Here is a 17,755-nt window from a genome sequence, read left to right as displayed (position 1 = left end):
CATAAAGGGCTGGGAAGTCACATATAGGTTTGATTTCCATAGAGTGTTTCTTATGACTTAAATTTCCCAAACTAGGCATGAGAATTTTAGGAACATTTATTTGATTTTAATTTTTGCAAATGGTGTGTATGTGTGTGTGTGTATGTGTGATCTTCATTTTCTTATCTTTGTAAAGTGAACCTACTAAGAGGAGGAGGTCTAGAAACCAAATTTTGAAGTACCTGGTACATTTAATGTGAAAAATCGCTACAAAGTATGATTTCCCCTCAACTAAGATTTTACGTATTGTCTTCCACATGGGAAAAGCAAACTATTAACTACAAAATATTCTTTCTTCGGTAGTTTTTATTACTGGCATCAAATTGATATTTCTTTTTCTTCCCCCTTGGGTTTTAAGCAACTGCTAGAACCCTTTATATCTTAAACCTTGAGGCAAATTGCATATAAGTATTTATATCCTGAAGAATAACTTTCAAACTTTTTGTACTTTTGGATGGAAGAGATACTACATGTGAATCTAAGAACACTCTTGGAACTTACTAAGTTCTCATACATTGATATAGTACGAGGGTTTAGTTTATGATTCGATTTGCTCCAAGTCAGAGCATTTGACATTTTGATTTCAGATTTTACAAGTGTTGTTACAAATTCTACTTTCTAGCTTGTTCATTTGCACTGACTTTTTTTAAGTGAACAGGAGTGCACATCATTGACAGATTTTCCACATTTTGAGATAAGGTAAATTCAAAATCAAACTTAAATCTATATTCTTAATTTTTTTAAATCTATCGGGAGAGAGCACAATGGAGCACAAGCATTAGTATATCATATTGTAGACCAATTATAAATCGGTGCCCATTAAATAAATAGTTAACATCATTGGACAAATAATTTAAAAGGCTTATAAATGCAAAATGAATGCTTATCTAGTATGCTATTTAAAACTTAGAGGTGACTTGTATGATGACCATAATGTCAGAGGAAGATAGAAATAGCTGTCACATAAACTTATATAATTCCTAACTGGCAGACTGTTTGCTAAGTCCTCAATTTGAAAGAGTCATAAAATTAGATGTATTCTTATAATGTTGTCCTCTTGGTTTTTCTAAAAGGGAATATACCGACATACCATCTAATAGTCTTCTTAAATATTTTACATTGTATGTGTATTTTAAGTTTTGAAAAAGTAATAGTTACTTTTTTCAGATATATTGAGTGAACTAATGCGAGCTTATGTTTCTAGCAAAAGAGCTGTCTTCACTAAAATTAGCGTGGTAATAGCCAACATTTTTTGAGCAAATGTTACATGTTAGATACTGCTTTATGCATCCACAGGTATAAACTTATTTAATACTTACAACAGTTCTGTGGGGTAAATACCATCATAAGATCATTTTGAACCTAAGGAAGTTGAGGTATAAAGTTGTAGAGAAAATTCCCACGGTTACACAGCTCCTATAGGTTGGATTCAAAACCAATGCCCTTAATCAATGATTTATATTACCTATAAAATATTTGCAGGACTTCTCATCTCTGTCCTGATCTGTATGGCTTTAGTTGGCGTTGCTTTTCCGGAGGACAAACATTAAGATGAAACCGAAAATTTAGTTTATCATTTGGGATTTCTATTATTTTCTTATTACAAGATACAGGAAAATGTAAAGTCATTTCATAATTTTCTTGTTGTTTTTTGTGGTTTATTTAATTGCATCGAGATTTTTGGTCCTACACTGACCTAACTTAACAACTTAAATGGAGGCAAGCATACCCGAGAGAGGAGAGAAAGATTGATTGTACACACCTCATGACTACATGTATCTGTTCCCTAAAAAGTTGGTTTAAAGAAATGAAAATCCCAAATCTTAAGATATCTCTTAAAAACATTATAAGACATTTCAGTTGAAAAGCTATGTTAAAACATGAAAATTTGGGGTTATCAAATTATTACTTAGATTCTTAATAGTCACTGTCACAGACGCATAGTGTGACACACACTATAAGATCAAAAGGAAAAAAAAAAGCATTGTTTCATTATTTCCGTTTCGAAATCTACAAAGGAAGAAGTTAGGCTTGATGGGAGCTGAAGATGAACATCAGCTGTAGAGGGGAAAAGTGCTGAAATAAACAGAAGTTTTTTATCAGGTAGTGCATTAAGTTTCATGCAATAAACTAATTAACTAAAAAAAAAAAAAAAAAAAGCAATTTACACAGATGCCCCGTCAAACACTACAGGGGAAGCACAGATGGGGCACTATCAAGTAGCATAATGCTCCAGTACTCATTTATAAAATCTGCATAATTCTTCCAAACATCTGAAGCCCTGTAAAGAAACACATGCTAAATTTAAAAAAAATATATATTGCTCTAAATTCAAACACTCTTTTACATACTGCAATATATTTGAGTGGGTGAAGTTCTATTTGTGGGTAGTATTTGCCTCACATGCAGTAAAGTTTGGAGATGGAAACAAATGTACAGATACAGGGAATTCCCTGGAATAAGCAATATATCTGCCCGGTACCACAACACACACTGTGTTTTCAGCAGTCGTGCTCTACCTGGTTGAATCATTATAGGATATCTTGAGGAGTTGAGCCATTCACTTGTTCGAAGACAGGTGTAAAATTCAGGAAATTTTATCTATGCTGTAGGAGAGATTTATTTTCTCCTTTTAAATGATATTGTTTTTCAGGCTTCAAAAGCCCATTTTATTTAATTCATATGGATGTTCCTTGTGTTATAATGCCTTTTGGACTGATGTTCAAAGCGAAAGCACCTAAATTTAATAATCACTGCTAAGTGCACCCGTGCATTTTCCTCTAATGATATTAGTGAGCAAATTTATATTGTTTTGCTTTATGCTTATCTTTTAAGGGTGTATTTTTGAAAATGACTCTAGTGCCCTGAGCGGTGTGTGGACCAAACATTAACTAAGTGCCTGACTCTTGTTTCTCTGACTTATGCCTTATCTTTTCTACGAAGATTCTTGATAGTCCTTTATGATTTTCTCGTTTTGCTTTTTTTATTTTCACAATGGTGTAAGCCAACACATAAAATGCGAGAAGTGAAGTTTTGGGTTAAGGTTGGGGGCAGGGCACGAAAGCCTCTGTAAGCATTGTTTTCTTTTCCCCCCAATCTCTCTGCTACCTCTATTATAAAACATACAATATGCAATCTCATTGCCTTTGACCTTATTGGTTTCTCTTTCGCATGGGCACTAATAATTAATACAGAGCCACTGAGTGATACGAATATATTCTCTGTTGCATTGTCGAACATGCTAAATAATTTAAAACGCACAGAAGACTCTCTAATGCTTGGTGGGGGAGGTAAAACCATACCCATTTGGAAGGGGCAGGGGGTTGGGGGGTCTTTGCTTTTTTGTTTCTATTGAATGCTTTTCGGCTGTACAGCTGGAAAGGGCATTCCTATAGGACTTTAAAGGCAAAGTAGAAAAATGACATAAAAGCCTTGCTTGGATTTGATTGATGCACTCTCATATTTGAAGTTCACTCAGAGCTTTGTGCTAGAAGGCCTGGGTCACTCTATCCAGCACTCTAATGAGACTGTGTGTGAACACTTCCAGCTTTGTGGGCCTTGCTTTAATCAGAGATTGGAAAACACTCCTGACTGATAGGCTCCAGAATCAGATCTAAACAGAAAATAACATGCTCGATTTGGCCTCTGAAGGTGGGTTGAGCAAATCTTTGTGATGTATTGGAGCATTTGCTGAGTGCAAGTGCACGTGGGGTGGTTCCTATTTCTGTCGGCAAATACAAATTTTTCACTCAGCAGGCGTAATCAGAGCTAACTCGAGAGGAGAAATAACAAAAACTCAACAGCCCTTAGCAACTCAGCATGGCATAGAGGGATTTAAGACTTTAGCATTTTATCTCCATCAGTATGAAAATGTATGAGGAAATCTGAACTTTGAAAGTACAAATAAACACATTTAACACATTGCAAGCCACTGAAACCACTGGCTCTAGCTGGGCACTTTTAATTCTCCTTCTTTTGTTTAATCAATTGTTTATCAATTTCACTTAGGATTTTCAACTCTCGTAAAACTTCTTTCCTAATTTGCACCGCGATAGTTTGGATGAGCAAGGAATAATGCAAGTAGTACCTCCTAATGAGTTACTGGTGCTTAGTGATAATCTGACGTTTAAAATGTTGTGCTAGATGCCAAAAGAGAGTGTCATTCACTGAGGGGCAGAAATTATCCTCATGTGTCATGAGAGATACTAGAAATCCCTGACAGTCACCATTCAAAGTCACCAGGGTCAGAGGTGCTTTTAGAACTCAGTTATAGAACTTATAATTGTTTAAAAATAATGCAATCATGAAAATAACCACAAAGGGTGCATACTCGATGCCTTGTTTACACAATTTTGATACAAATTCTCATTATTTTGTGATTTTCTTATCTTTGTTAATGTCATTTCTTGGAAACAGTGATATAGCAGAACTTATATCAACGTTTAATATTGAACCTTATGTGCCTTTGAAATCATGTCTGATATATGAGATCTTTCTTAGATAATGTTGATCTCAATCAACATTCTAATTACCAATGTTGCCCAAGCATTGATGGTGCTAAAGTTCTACCAGAAAAGTAGTCATGTGTTTTATTATCCGAAGTTAGACACTTCTAAAATGAAAGAGCTCTATTATTAATGAGGCCAAGGGAACAAGTATACAACGGACCATACTGGGAAAACCAGGATGTATGGCACCTTACCTCCAGGAAACTTCTTACCTACAGGCCAACTCCTACAGGAAACTTTGTTTGAGTGATGTTAAATTCTTCTTGGTAAATCTTAAAAGAATAATTTTTCCATAATGAAAAATTTACGTTTCATTTTTCTTTGTGTACCTAGTCTTGAGTCAATTGGGTTTCCAACAGCACTCTAAAGATACTTGATTCCACATTTTATAGATTCGTTAGCACTTAAGATTTTAGATATAGTCTTGTTTGAAAATTCTAAGGAAATGTTAGCAAGTGGCAAATACATGCTACATTACTTTTAATTACTATTCAGTCTAACTCCTGGAAGGACCAGAGTGATATAAGTGGTTAAAGGGATATTTTTTCTCTGACTTCAAGGCAATGAAAACATCATCTTCATCATAGAAGTGGGCATTAGACATCCAAATGAAGAGTGGGAAATTAACCTAATTCCATAGAACACAACCTGACTTGTTTTTTTTCAAGTTTATTTATTATTTTGAGAGACAGAGAGCACAAATGGGAGAAGGGCAGAGAGAGAGGGGGAGAGAGAATCTCAAGAAGGCTCCAAACCGTCAGTACAGAGCCCAATGTGAGGCTTGAACACACTAACAGCAAGATCACAACCTGAGCTGAAATCAAGAGTTGGATGCTTAATTGACTGAGCTCCTGAGGAGCCCCACACATCCTGACTTATGTTCTAACCTCAATCTACCTTTTTCCTTAACCACTGGGGGTGTCTATTATGAACCCAAAGAAATTGCCAGATCAAAGGATTCTACCCCCATAAAGGAGCCAAGGATGTACTGATGTCACAATTGTAAATTCTGGCATCAAATATTCTAGGAAAATCTTTACTTTCACTACTGCCTAGATACCCTCACCTACTCCCTGGGTCTGTTTTTCAGAATGCAAATGAATTCCTTGGCTTAGACTAAACTGCCCTCTTTCTCTCTCTCTCTCTCTCTCTGCAGCGGTGTTTAAAAATAATAAACCTGAAACAAGAGAATCTTGTAAACCATCTAATCCCTTTGGCTTTCTTATTGTACAATTTGCGTAAATATTTGCATGCATATGATAAAATAGTTTGTTGAATGAGTAAATAAATAGAACTAAATTAAAAGGTTAATGCAAACATTTCTATATATACCTAAATGAATAATTATACAAACACGTTTTTAAATATTTTACTATTTCTTCCTAAAGAATGTTTAAAACTTTTTTATTTATTTTTGAGAGAGAGAGACAGAGAGACAGAGAGACAGAGAGAGAGAGAGCGAGAATCTAAAGCAGGCTCCAGGCTCTGAGCCGTCAACACAGAGTCCAATGTGGGGCTCAAACCCACAAACCAAGGGATCATGAGCCGAAGTCGGATGCTTAACTTACTGAAGCACCCAGGCACCCCATAAATAACTTTTTAAATTCAAATTGTCATTTATTCTAAAGTTGGAAAAAAGATTATAAGTTATTAAGTACACTTGCTGCAGTTCACTAGTTGGCAAGTATCTATGATTCTACATATGCCACAGTTGTTCTTATTTTTGGAGTTTTTGTTTTAAATAATTTTATGTAAAGTGTATGTAATTTCCTTGTAACTTGGAAAGAGTTAGTAAAATGAAAATGGTTACCAAAGAATCATGCTCTCAGTAAAATGAGGAAAATTTGATTACGTGTTGAGATATCATGGTATTTAAGATTATAGAAGGTATATAGATGGGTAGACTTGTTTCTGTCATGTGCTTTTTTATGGTATAATTTCAGTATATTTGGGGTTGTTGTCATGTGACATAAATGCTTTAAAAGTAGCAGGCAATAATCTGGTACGATTATTTTTGGTATAATATTATAATATTGTTTATATCCTTAACTACTCCTTTTTTCTTTTCTCTACCTCTAATCTAAGACTAATTTCTGTCCACTCTACTTTCTAAATAGCTGTCAGATAGAGCTGCTTCTCTCTGAATGCCTGTCACTGATTTCCATAGTCTCCTACATGAACCGCTTGCCTCCAGCTTTGTCACTTTTCAATCCATTCTCCACATTGTGAGGATAAGCTTTCTAAAATTCAAATTTTTGACCATTCCCTGCTTACAGCTCTTTGAAAGCTCTCCGCTACTCGGAGATAAAGCTAAACTCTTAAAGTTACTGACAACTTCCTCTCCACCATGGTCCTTGCTGACCTATCACTCACACCATTCTGTCGTTCCTCCAGTGCGCACCCCTGCTCATTTTTCCCCAATACTCTTTCTTTTTAATGCCTTCCCTTTTCCTTCTACATTAATTTAATTATTTCCATCTTTGAGGCTTGTTTTGCCACTCCTCCTGAAAACTTTCCATGATTTTTGAAGTCTGGGTAAGGTGTTCCTCTTTTGTGTGCCAGTAGTAACCTACCCTTGATTTATGATACTCATCCATTTATTTATTTGAACTCCTGCTGCATTGTAAGTTTCATAATGTTATTCACCTTTCTTTTCTTGTTCACAATAATAAACCAGGTTTAAGCGTAGTATCTGGTACATAGTAGGTGTTCAGCATTTGTTTGTTTATTTAATATGTGAGGCATCAGCCTCTATGCGAGCAAATTGATATTAAAGACATATACATTTCCATCTTGTTAACCACACTTCCTTACACACTTCTAGGTAGAGATCTGGCTTCAAATACATGAAGTGATTTATAAACAAATTCATTATTTGATTTTGAATGTTGAGCCACCCATTCTTGTTATTTGTCTCCTTTATAAATATATTCTTACCTCTTTCTCACTTTCTCTCTCTGTCTCTTTCTCTCTTTGTCTCTGTCTCTGTCTCTCTGGTCCTGGCTGTGTTTCACAGTAAAACGAGTCACCAGTGAGTCACAGAACAAACAGTAGGCTTTTTCCATGAAATGTTGAGAATAAATTCCAAAATCTTTGAAAGAAGAATGTTGACATGGATTCTCACCCCATGTTGGTAGACATTAACAGGTACATTTTCATTAATGCAGACTTCTCCGTAAAGAAAAAAAACATACTTCATGTAAGTTTATTGCTACTTCACTGTGAAGTGAATGTATACTCACCTAGCTATTAATTTTCTTTTACACCATTTTTAAGACCAGACAGCATTCTTTTTCTTCTCCCTCTCACACTTCTGGGTCTGAATCTTATGTGTCTGAACAATGGTTAGACATTTAACGTTGTTAACATTTAACGTTAGTGATTTGATTGTAATGTTTTCCTCTCTGCAACTGTGACGTGATAAAGTTTATAATAGGAAAATACTTAATATATAATAAATAAATTTCTTCCTTTTTATTTGAATTATTTTCAAATTCCTAAAATAAAGTGGAAATGGAAGAAATGAAACAGGGATAAATCTACTTATCTTAAAAAGGACGAAGTTAGAAGTAAAGAAAATCTCTAAATTCAGGTCAGTTTAAGAATTAAGAGAAAAAATCCTAAGGATTAAATAAGTTAATTGAAATATACATGAATAAATTGGCTAATATATTTAATCAGAAAGATCAAGTACCAAACATGTCCAGAGCCTTGAGACTAGTCTGGTTCATGTTGGACATACAGTTGACGCCGAACAAACACAGGAGGTGCGGCAACGCCGCCCCCGCCCCCCACAAGATAGTCAGAAGTTATGTATACCTTTTGACTCCCTAAAACTTAAATATCAGTAGCTTACTGTTGACTGGAAGCCTTATGATAACATAAGCAGTTGATTAACACATATTTAGTACGTTATATGCGGTCTATATTCTTGCAATAAAGTAAGCTAGAGAAAAGACAGTGTTACTGAGAAAATCATAAAGAAGAGAAAATACATTTGCAGTACTCTGTATATTTATTGAAAAAAAATCCACATGTAGGTGCATCCGCGCAATTCACATCTGTGTTGTTCAAGGGTGGACTGTAATTTCCGAGCATTTTATGTTTACTCACAGACCCAGTTCCCTTTCTCTTAATTTTTTATGGATTTGATGAATGGGAATGTTTCAGTAAAGTTTAATTAATATTCACATACGACTTGTCATTTTCTAACACATGACATCCTTTTTTCTGTGATGGGCACAGATGATAAGTGAAACATGTATCTTGAGTGAACAAAATGGTGCTGATTCCCACAGTACAAGGGGGAAGCTACATTTACTCGACCAGCTCATATTCCCCTCAAAATTGCATAACTGCACAACTGTGCCCTCTGAGTTCCAGGTAAATGTGTCTACTGCATTGGCACTTACACAGTTTGCACTATTACCCGCAGGTAGAATCTCAAGGATCCATTAGAGGGCCAGACTAATAACTTTAAGATAGATTTTACTGAGTAGCCCAACAGTTGGTTTCTATCACAGGAAACAAAGAAACAGAGTTAATATACTCAACTCAACTCAAGCTCCCTCCGCTCTATTATTTAATTATATAAATACAAAATGTTTCACTACTGCCTCTGTTTGTATGAATGAAATCATACAAACTTGGGAAAAGTCAGGTGTTGATTACTTACTACAACATCTACACGGAGTTTACTTACTGAGAACAAGTGCATCTTTCCACTTCACTTTAACTTGTGGAAATCTGACAAAATGAAACTCATTTTAACTAATGGTTTTAAAAGCGTTTTATGTTTCTTTGTACTTTTTATAAAGAATTATCAGCTTTCTTTTTTTATTTACATTTTTTAATGTTTATTTATTTTTGAGAGAGAGATAGAAACAGAGCACCAGTTGAGAAGGAGCAGAAAGAGAGGGAGACACAGAATCCAAAGCAGGCTCCAGGCTTTGAGCTGTCAGCACGGTGACTATGGGGCTTGAACCCACCAGCTGCAAGATCATGACCTGAGTGGAAGTCAAGCTTAACCGACTGAGCCACCTAGGGCCCCCAAAATATCAGCTTTCTAGTAGCACTAATAGACATGTAATTTAAAAATGTCCCAAACTGGTTTAGTTTTCAACTAAAAGTTCAAGATGTTTCCAGAGGTCAGACTAATTGTGACTGAATCATCTCCCTCCCTCCCCTAGACCCTCCCTTTTAAAAAAGTGGCACTCTTCAGTAAATAATGTCATCATCATGATAGAAGTTGCTCATGTGGGTTGAGAATAGTTTATTACAAAGAGAACTTGATATTTGGTTGGTAAAGGAGTAGAGATTGGAATCAGAGGAAATCAATTTCGGTTTTCAGTACTTTGGTTCATGTCTTCTTAATGTTTTCTTTTTGTAAAATACAATTTGTTCTTAAAATCAGTATGCCTTATCTACCGTGTTGCACGTAAGGTGATACAGAAAAAACAAGCTAATAACAAATGAAAGAGCTGCTTTTGTTTTTTTTCTTCTAAAATTCTAAATATTCCTACTTAAATATTATGCTGGCTTTTAAGATACATTTTAAGTTCTCTCAATTTCAGGCAAATTGTGGAATGGATTTAGATTATGGTTACAAGGTATAAAAATATAGAAGAGGTAAAATAGAACTTCTAATCATTCAACTACCAAGAAGTCAAACTGAAAAAAGCCATTTCCTTTCCAAAAAAAAGAATCTCAATGTTTTTAAATCAAGGAGGAAAAAAAAGCAAAGGTCTAACTGCCATGTAAACTCATTTTAAATGTCATGTCTTATTAGAACCTAATGATCAGAATGCCTATTTCCCCCTTTTGCTTGAGCTATCAAATTTGTCAAAATTTTATGATAATTCATCCCATCATTCCTTAGACATTTAAATGACAGACAGTCATGGTAAAGGGGGAAAAAGCCTCTGTAATCCTACTCCTCATGTTAAAACTGCCTCCAGAGAGGTTTTAAAAATATTCCATATTATAGCATGTGGAGCCGCTCAACTTCTCAGTTCCACTTATGATTCCCTGCCTTTTTGGAAAATGACAATAAATTGGCTATCTACTATTCTTGACCTTGTGACTTCTGAACCATGGCTGACCAAATCTTTGCTGACTTGTTTAAGTCAGTAGCTCTAGTATCTCTTAGATCCTTTCCCAAAGGGTCCGAAGCTTTCTCTCTCCTGAACGGGTAAGCTCCCCCTCTAGTGTTCAGTGCTCATCAGATTATTCCTCCAACAAATAAGGGAACTGCCCGGTTTGGGGCTCCCTCTAGACAGACATAGCTTGGAGTGACATTTATAAGTGTTTAATAGCACAAAGAGGAAAAGGTATGCGTGAATTCTACATTTTGAAATATGTTCTTTCCTTTTTAAAGCGTCCCAACTGTTTGCTTCTGGAACTCTAGGAAGTGCTGTTTTGTGCGCCTTGCAGGCAGAATGTAGGCTGAAGAGATAGGATGATTTTGGAAACTATAAGATGACCTAGTAAAAGTGATCCTTTCTGTTGAGAAATTTGAAGCCTTGTTACAAATAAGGGACTTCTTACTGAAAGCTGACAACCCAGGAGCTCTTTATTTGCAGACCAACTACCAATAGAGGACCAAGATTGGGGAGTATGGAGGGTTGGAGCCTCCAGCATGTTTTTTTTTTTCTTTTATATAAGAATTTTGAGAAGGGCCAGTTAAAGAATTAAAACCCCTCTATTTGCTGTGAAAAAGAGCTTGGGTAAACAAGCTCCTGTACTCTACACGGCTTATTCTTCCTCTATCTGGAACAGAACCACTGGGCGGCAGGGCGGGGGTGGGGCGGGGGGGGGGAAGTACAATGGATATTGGTGATGGTTTTAAAGTATGTTGGTCTCAGAGGTTAAAAGTTCAGCCACTTCATTAAATCTAGTGTTGAAACTTCAGTGAGACATAATCCAGAATTTATCATGAAGTTGAAAGTAAGAGAAAGAGAAAACAAAGAAGGAAAGATCAAACAAAAGAAGGGAAAAAGTAAAAAATCTGAAATAGTCCCATGAGGTTAAAATTCCACAGTTGGTTACCAAACTAAAACTTAGTAGGTTTATTTGTTTTTAATCGTGGTACATAATTTTCAATTAAACAGAACAAAATTAGTCAGCAAATATACACCAACGTTTTTAAAGAAGGCCTAAAGAATTCTATTATTTAAGTAATTGCTTCGAAGTATGTTTCAGAGGATAGGATATAAATTGGAATAGATCATATAATTCATTTAAAATTCAGGTTGGAAATAACATGAAGACATCAAATTAGCTTTGGCACTAATTGTCTGAATTTTGGGGAATAATGTAAGTCCTCAAGCAGTATTTTTCTTAATATAAGTGATTTCAAAAACATGTGTGGTTAATTTTATTCTTGTGTTATAAGTTAACATACATTTTTTAATGAAAGTACTAAGACCTTAAAAAGTGGTGATAAATAAAGATGACCTCCCAAAGTCGAGAGAGGAATTTTCTTTTAAAGTGTTCCATTTTAATATTCATGATCAAATGATCACTATTATCCTCATTATCACTAAGCATGTATCAAGTACCTACAAATCATATAAAACATATATCCTGTGAGACCCCAACTTACATTTTGTTTTGGTGTTGAATTATTATATTTTGGTGTAAGAAGTACATTAAGATATTTTCTAAAGTAAAATAAAGTACTCCTTAATAGTATTCCTTACTTTGTTGTTTTTCTCTTTACTGGATCATTTAAGTAGATTATTTAATATAGCAAAAGAATAATGTCTGCAGGGCCTGAAATGTTAGACCGTCCTAAATTTTGGCTGTTTTCATTTTTTTTGCTTCTGTGTTTTACTAAATTTCATTTTAGTGCTCTCTTTTAAAGTTGACTAAAGGGCCTTCTTAAAAAATCACCTTTCTTTCGTAAACTGATAGGATCAGGTGACTAGGGCCTATCTTTGGTCCACAGGAGTCCCTTTGAAGGTTTAAAGTCCTAATATGTTCCATAGTCCGTTTAGTTTTGAACTTCTTAGATCAGACTGACAACTCATAGGATGACCATTTCCACCAGGTTTTCCAGGTGGACAGTCTGCTCTGAACTGGACTGAGATCACACACATTTGTCTCTGAGTAGTTGTTTGACAGGAATATCCATCTATCACATGTCTCATACTAGATTGCATTATAAGACACACAGGATTAACTGGAAGCCAGTACAAATATATTACCACCTTTATTTTTGCTCTCGTTGTTGTTTAGTTGGTGCTCCAAGTCACTGGTTTAGGTAAAGTTCAAACCATCAGTAAAATTCTAAAGTAAGTAGAATTACAAAGTAAATATAATACTATATAACAGGAAAGCTGACTTAAAAAAATTTTTTTAAGTGTTGATTTATTTTAGAGAGAGAGAGAGAGAGCCCCAAGGGTGGGGGCAGAGAGAGAGGAAGACACAGAATCCAAAGCAGACTCCAGGCTCCAAGCTGTCAGCACAGAGCCTGACTCGGGGCCCAAACTCACGAACCAAGGGATCATGGCCTGGGCTGAAGTTGGATGCTTAACTGACCGAGCCACCCAGGTGCCCCGGGAAAGCTGACTTTTATGCAATTTTTATACTTCAAATTTAGTTGTACAAAAGTCACATCAAAATTTCTAGCATGGTGGAGGTCATGAGTTGGCTTGAATAACTTTTAATTGCTAAGATTGTATAGCATCGTGAAGAACAGATGAAGGGGCCCCTATGTATCAAAGTGGTTATAGAATAACAAATACAGAAAAACTGCGGAAAATCACAAAAATAAAAGCATGAAATAAAGTTAACTACACAGAACCCTGAGGGTCCTGGTAATTTGGAGTGACTTACAATAAGATTATACAATATACAAACTATAAGGGACCTTATGGATGATCACATCTACTTTTCTCATTTGCCAAATCTCAGACCCAGGAAATGTAGAAAAATAAGTTCCTTACTTAATACTATGTGGCTACAAAATGGAGGAAAAAGCATTGGATCTCGGTCGTTGGGTCTCAGTGGCACTGCACCTTTTACCAAGTAAGCTTCGGTCATGCCCTGAAGGTAGGCAGGGGTGGTTTCATAGAAATAGAAAGTCATAGTTTTGGAAAGTTTAGAATAGATGTGATTTAGTCAAGGAGTTAGTAAATATTTAGAGACGGGTTAAATGTTTGTTGGGAGTAAAAAGGTACTTGTTAAGCTCTTGAAACTCTTCATCTTGGAATTTACCCTCATTAACGTAACAACAAGTAAGATACAATTTGTTATTGAGATTAGGTATTAAAGAATAAATGATGGTTGATTGGAGTGTATTCTTTTTAACAAATACATTAGAAAAGTTTATCAACTTAAGTACTTACTGGTTAGGTCTCTGTAATGAATCCACAGTCCTGGGCCCTGGCAGAGGCATAAAAATGGTTCTTATGAGTTATGGTGAAAACTTTGATCAATTGTGCTCATTTATTTTCGGAAGAAATTGTGTATTCTTTGATTAACCAGCCGTCATCGGGGGGGATGGTGAAGAGAGAAAACTGTCACAGGTCTCTTTAACAAAAGAAAGAAAAAAAAGGTGGTGGTTTTGAAAGTAGTTTAAGTGGGAGAAAGTCTAGATACAGTTAAAATGGTCACAAGGGAGTATAGACGGCACCTTTCAGAGTTTGACTTCAGTAAGGAAATAAAAAGGGACGTTTATTTGCAGGGGCCAGTGACTTCAAAATGTGCTTCACTGGTCTTATTAGGCTACTGAAATATTTGAACTGAATAAGAAACAAGAGTGTTGTTGGCATTTACATTTAAGACAAAACTCACGAATTGCAGATTGTTCTTTAGTGTAAGAGCAAAGAACACATTCATTAAACGTGAATCAGATTGCTGAGAATCAATTTTAATTAGTGGAAATTGCTAGTCCACACAGTAAACAAGTTATTGTGGACATGTTGGAATGTGATTATTTTGATCATCCTATGTAACTTGTCTTCATTTACAAGAACTCACATCATTAATTGTCTCCATTTGGAGGGCTGCTTTGTTACCCTTGTCCTCCCTTGCTCCTTTCCTCCTCTCTCTGTTAGGAGCCTAATTCTTTGCTTTATTTAGATACTAGCTCTTCCTACACTGACTGTACTGTAGATTTCCTCATCCTGGGTAGCCAGAAAATGTTCAAGCGTAGTGGTTATATCTTGCTTTTCTGCATTTACAGTGCCCCCTTCTCACTGTCTGGCAAATAGTAGACACTCATAGAAAATTGTTTCATGAATGATATCTTTGCTGTAAGATTAGAATGAAAGAAAACTTTGATTTCCCAGTGTTCATTCTACACTTGACTCCTTATTTTGTAGAAACAGCAAGAAAGTTTCCATGATACTCAACAGTTCTTTTTGCAAGGTAAAATGATGTATTCAAAATTGGAGCCATACTTGGAAATCATGACTTTAACTCTAAAAAATTGTACAATAATTGTAAAACTGCTTTGCTGTAAAAATATCAAAATTATGTCACTTTTAACAAGTATCTCTTTATATATTATATACCTATGCAAGCATTTTAATCTCCTTATATCTTCAGTGACATATTAACCATTTCATGGCATTCATTCAGTGAGTGTTTAAGGAATGTGCTGGAAGCACAGTAGTAATTAATTTTTTTTCTTCATGAATTTACATACCACGGCAAGAGGCAGATGATAAATAAATGTGACAACATACAATGGATGGAAAGAATAGCAGAATATTGGAGTTATGGGAAGCTAAAAAAAGGTCCATACTTGAAGTTGCTGTATGTCATATGTATGCTGTATTGTGGTGGCAGGTCCCCAAGAGTCTGCCTTTGTTCGTATAAATATTATTCTATACAGACAACAGTGTGTCAGGTTGTTCTTCCTTAACTTTTTCTAGAGATTCTATCCAAGAATATCACGGCTGAGGCTCCAGTGTGGTTTCAAGTGTATATTGAATGCTCCTCACATTGCAACAGCTTGAACATTCGGCTCTTGGTTATTCTCCAGACATATTCAGGCCAATGTAATTTGTGGCAGAAATTATTACTTTAATAATATTTGAGAGATACGGGGGAAATGCCCAGAAAAAAAAACAATAGCAATAATAAAGAGAGAAGAAAAGGGGCAATAGTAGGTCCCCAGAAATCATTAAGAAAAACAGAGCCGACGATCTCTTACAAAACTTAAACTTGCAGGTAAATTGGACAGGATTTAAAACAGATACTATGTACACATTTGTACAAATTGGACCTAATAGAAGGAGCAAAAAGTGATACAGATTACAAATTAGTCATTCTACCTTCAGTAAATTCCATGAACCTTAGACTGGAAATATAGTTGATGGAATTTAAGTAGGAATTAAAAGAGAGAAGACCCACATGACATGATTTTAGAAGCATAACATTTCAGAGATAAAAGAGATCTTAGAGGGATGTTTAGATAAAATTTTTAACTTCATAGATGAAACTAAATTGAAGAGCACTGTTGAGTACAGACCACCTTGCAAAAGAGAAGATGTGGATATTGATGTAATAATAAAAATGTTATAACATAAGCTTATTTCCTTTGCTTCCTTCTCTCGTACCTTTTATCATATCAATAATATGAATGTAAATTTCTAGAGTGTAGGAACTTTCTCTCCCATACCACTGAAATCCTGCTAGTGAGCACAGAGCGTGGTATGATAGTTCTATACATCTTTATAAATAGTTGTTATAAATGCTCAATTACTGCATTGCTTGCTGAATAAATGAGTGAATGAAGGATGAATAAATATATGGCCAACTGTGCAGACTGTGATAAGTCAGAAAGTCAGCACCATACCATCTGACAAAACTTGACTTAACGTTTGGAAAATTTTCTCTCAAACTTTTAAGAAATACTGAAAAGAATTGCCTCTTCAATCTTCATCCTAATAAAAATAAAATCAAAATTAGGGAGTGTGAAGTGTGTGCCAAACCACTTTGCTTGTTTTGATTCACGCCACAACCCCCTAAGACATATACTCTCGGCAGTGAGAAGGTAGAGAAACTGAAGTCTAAGAGAAATTAAGCAAATCACCCCAAAAAACATCTATCTTTGCGAATAGCATAGATTTGAATCCAATTGGCTGGCTGTACAGCCAATGCCCGATGCCCTTCTGTGCTTCCAAGCTCCCTTCTATTGAAACGGGTTTTGGAAAAGTGGTGTTTAAAAACCTGTGAGGGTGTGATATTATTAACTTAGAATTTATGAAAGCATGGAATATAATGTAACCTAGCCCCTAGACTTTAGGGAAATAGATTTAAAAAATGTTGAGAGAGGGGCACCTGGGTGGCTCAGCGGGTTAAGCATCTGACTTTGGCTCAGGTCATGATTTCAGGTCATAATTTCAAGGTTTGGGAGTTTGAGCCCCATGTTGGGCTCTGTGCTGTCAGTTTGGGGCCTGGAGCCTGCTTCAGATTCTGTGTCTCCCTTTCTCTCTGTCCCTACCCCTCTCGTGCTCTCTCTCTCTCTCTTTCTCTCTCAAAAATAAAAAAACATTAAAAACATTTCTAAAATGTTGAAAGAAAAGAGACTTGATTCCAAGACCATCCATTTTATTTATTTATTTATTTGTTTATTATTTTTTATTTACTTTTTAATTTTTTTATGTTTATTTTTTTTTTTAATTTTTTTTTCAACGTTTTTTATTTATTTTTGGGACAGAGAGAGACAGAGCATGAACGGGGGAGGGGCAGAGAGAGAGGGAGACACAGAATCGGAAACAGGCTCCAGGCTCCGAGCCATCAGCCCAGAGCCTGACGCGGGGCTCGAACTCACAGACCGCGAGATCGTGACCTGGCTGAAGTCGGACGCTTAACCGACTGCGCCACCCAGGCGCCCCTTTTTATGTTTATTTTTGAAGGAGAGAGAGAGAAAATGTGAGGGGGGAGGGGCAGAGAGAGAGGGAGACACAGAATCCGAAGTAGGCTCCAGGCTCTGAGCTGTCAGCACAGAGCCCGATGCAGGGCTCGAACCTGTAAACCAGGAGATCATGACCTGAGCCAAAGTCGGAGGCTTAACTGACTGAGCCACCCAGGTGCCCCCCAAGACCATCCATTTTAAAATGGAATATGGCTCCAGTGTTATAGAAGACTCTGAAACATGAAATTATCAGTAACATCATTGACCTCCATTCTTCTAAATCCTGGCTTTGTCACTTACTAGTGTATAATTCTGGGGACATGGCTTGTCTGCGCCT

This window comes from Panthera uncia (assembly GCF_023721935.1).
Source record: "Panthera uncia isolate 11264 chromosome A1 unlocalized genomic scaffold, Puncia_PCG_1.0 HiC_scaffold_17, whole genome shotgun sequence".
NCBI lineage: Eukaryota > Metazoa > Chordata > Mammalia > Carnivora > Felidae > Panthera > Panthera uncia.
Note: the sequence above shows the minus strand (reverse complement) of the source record.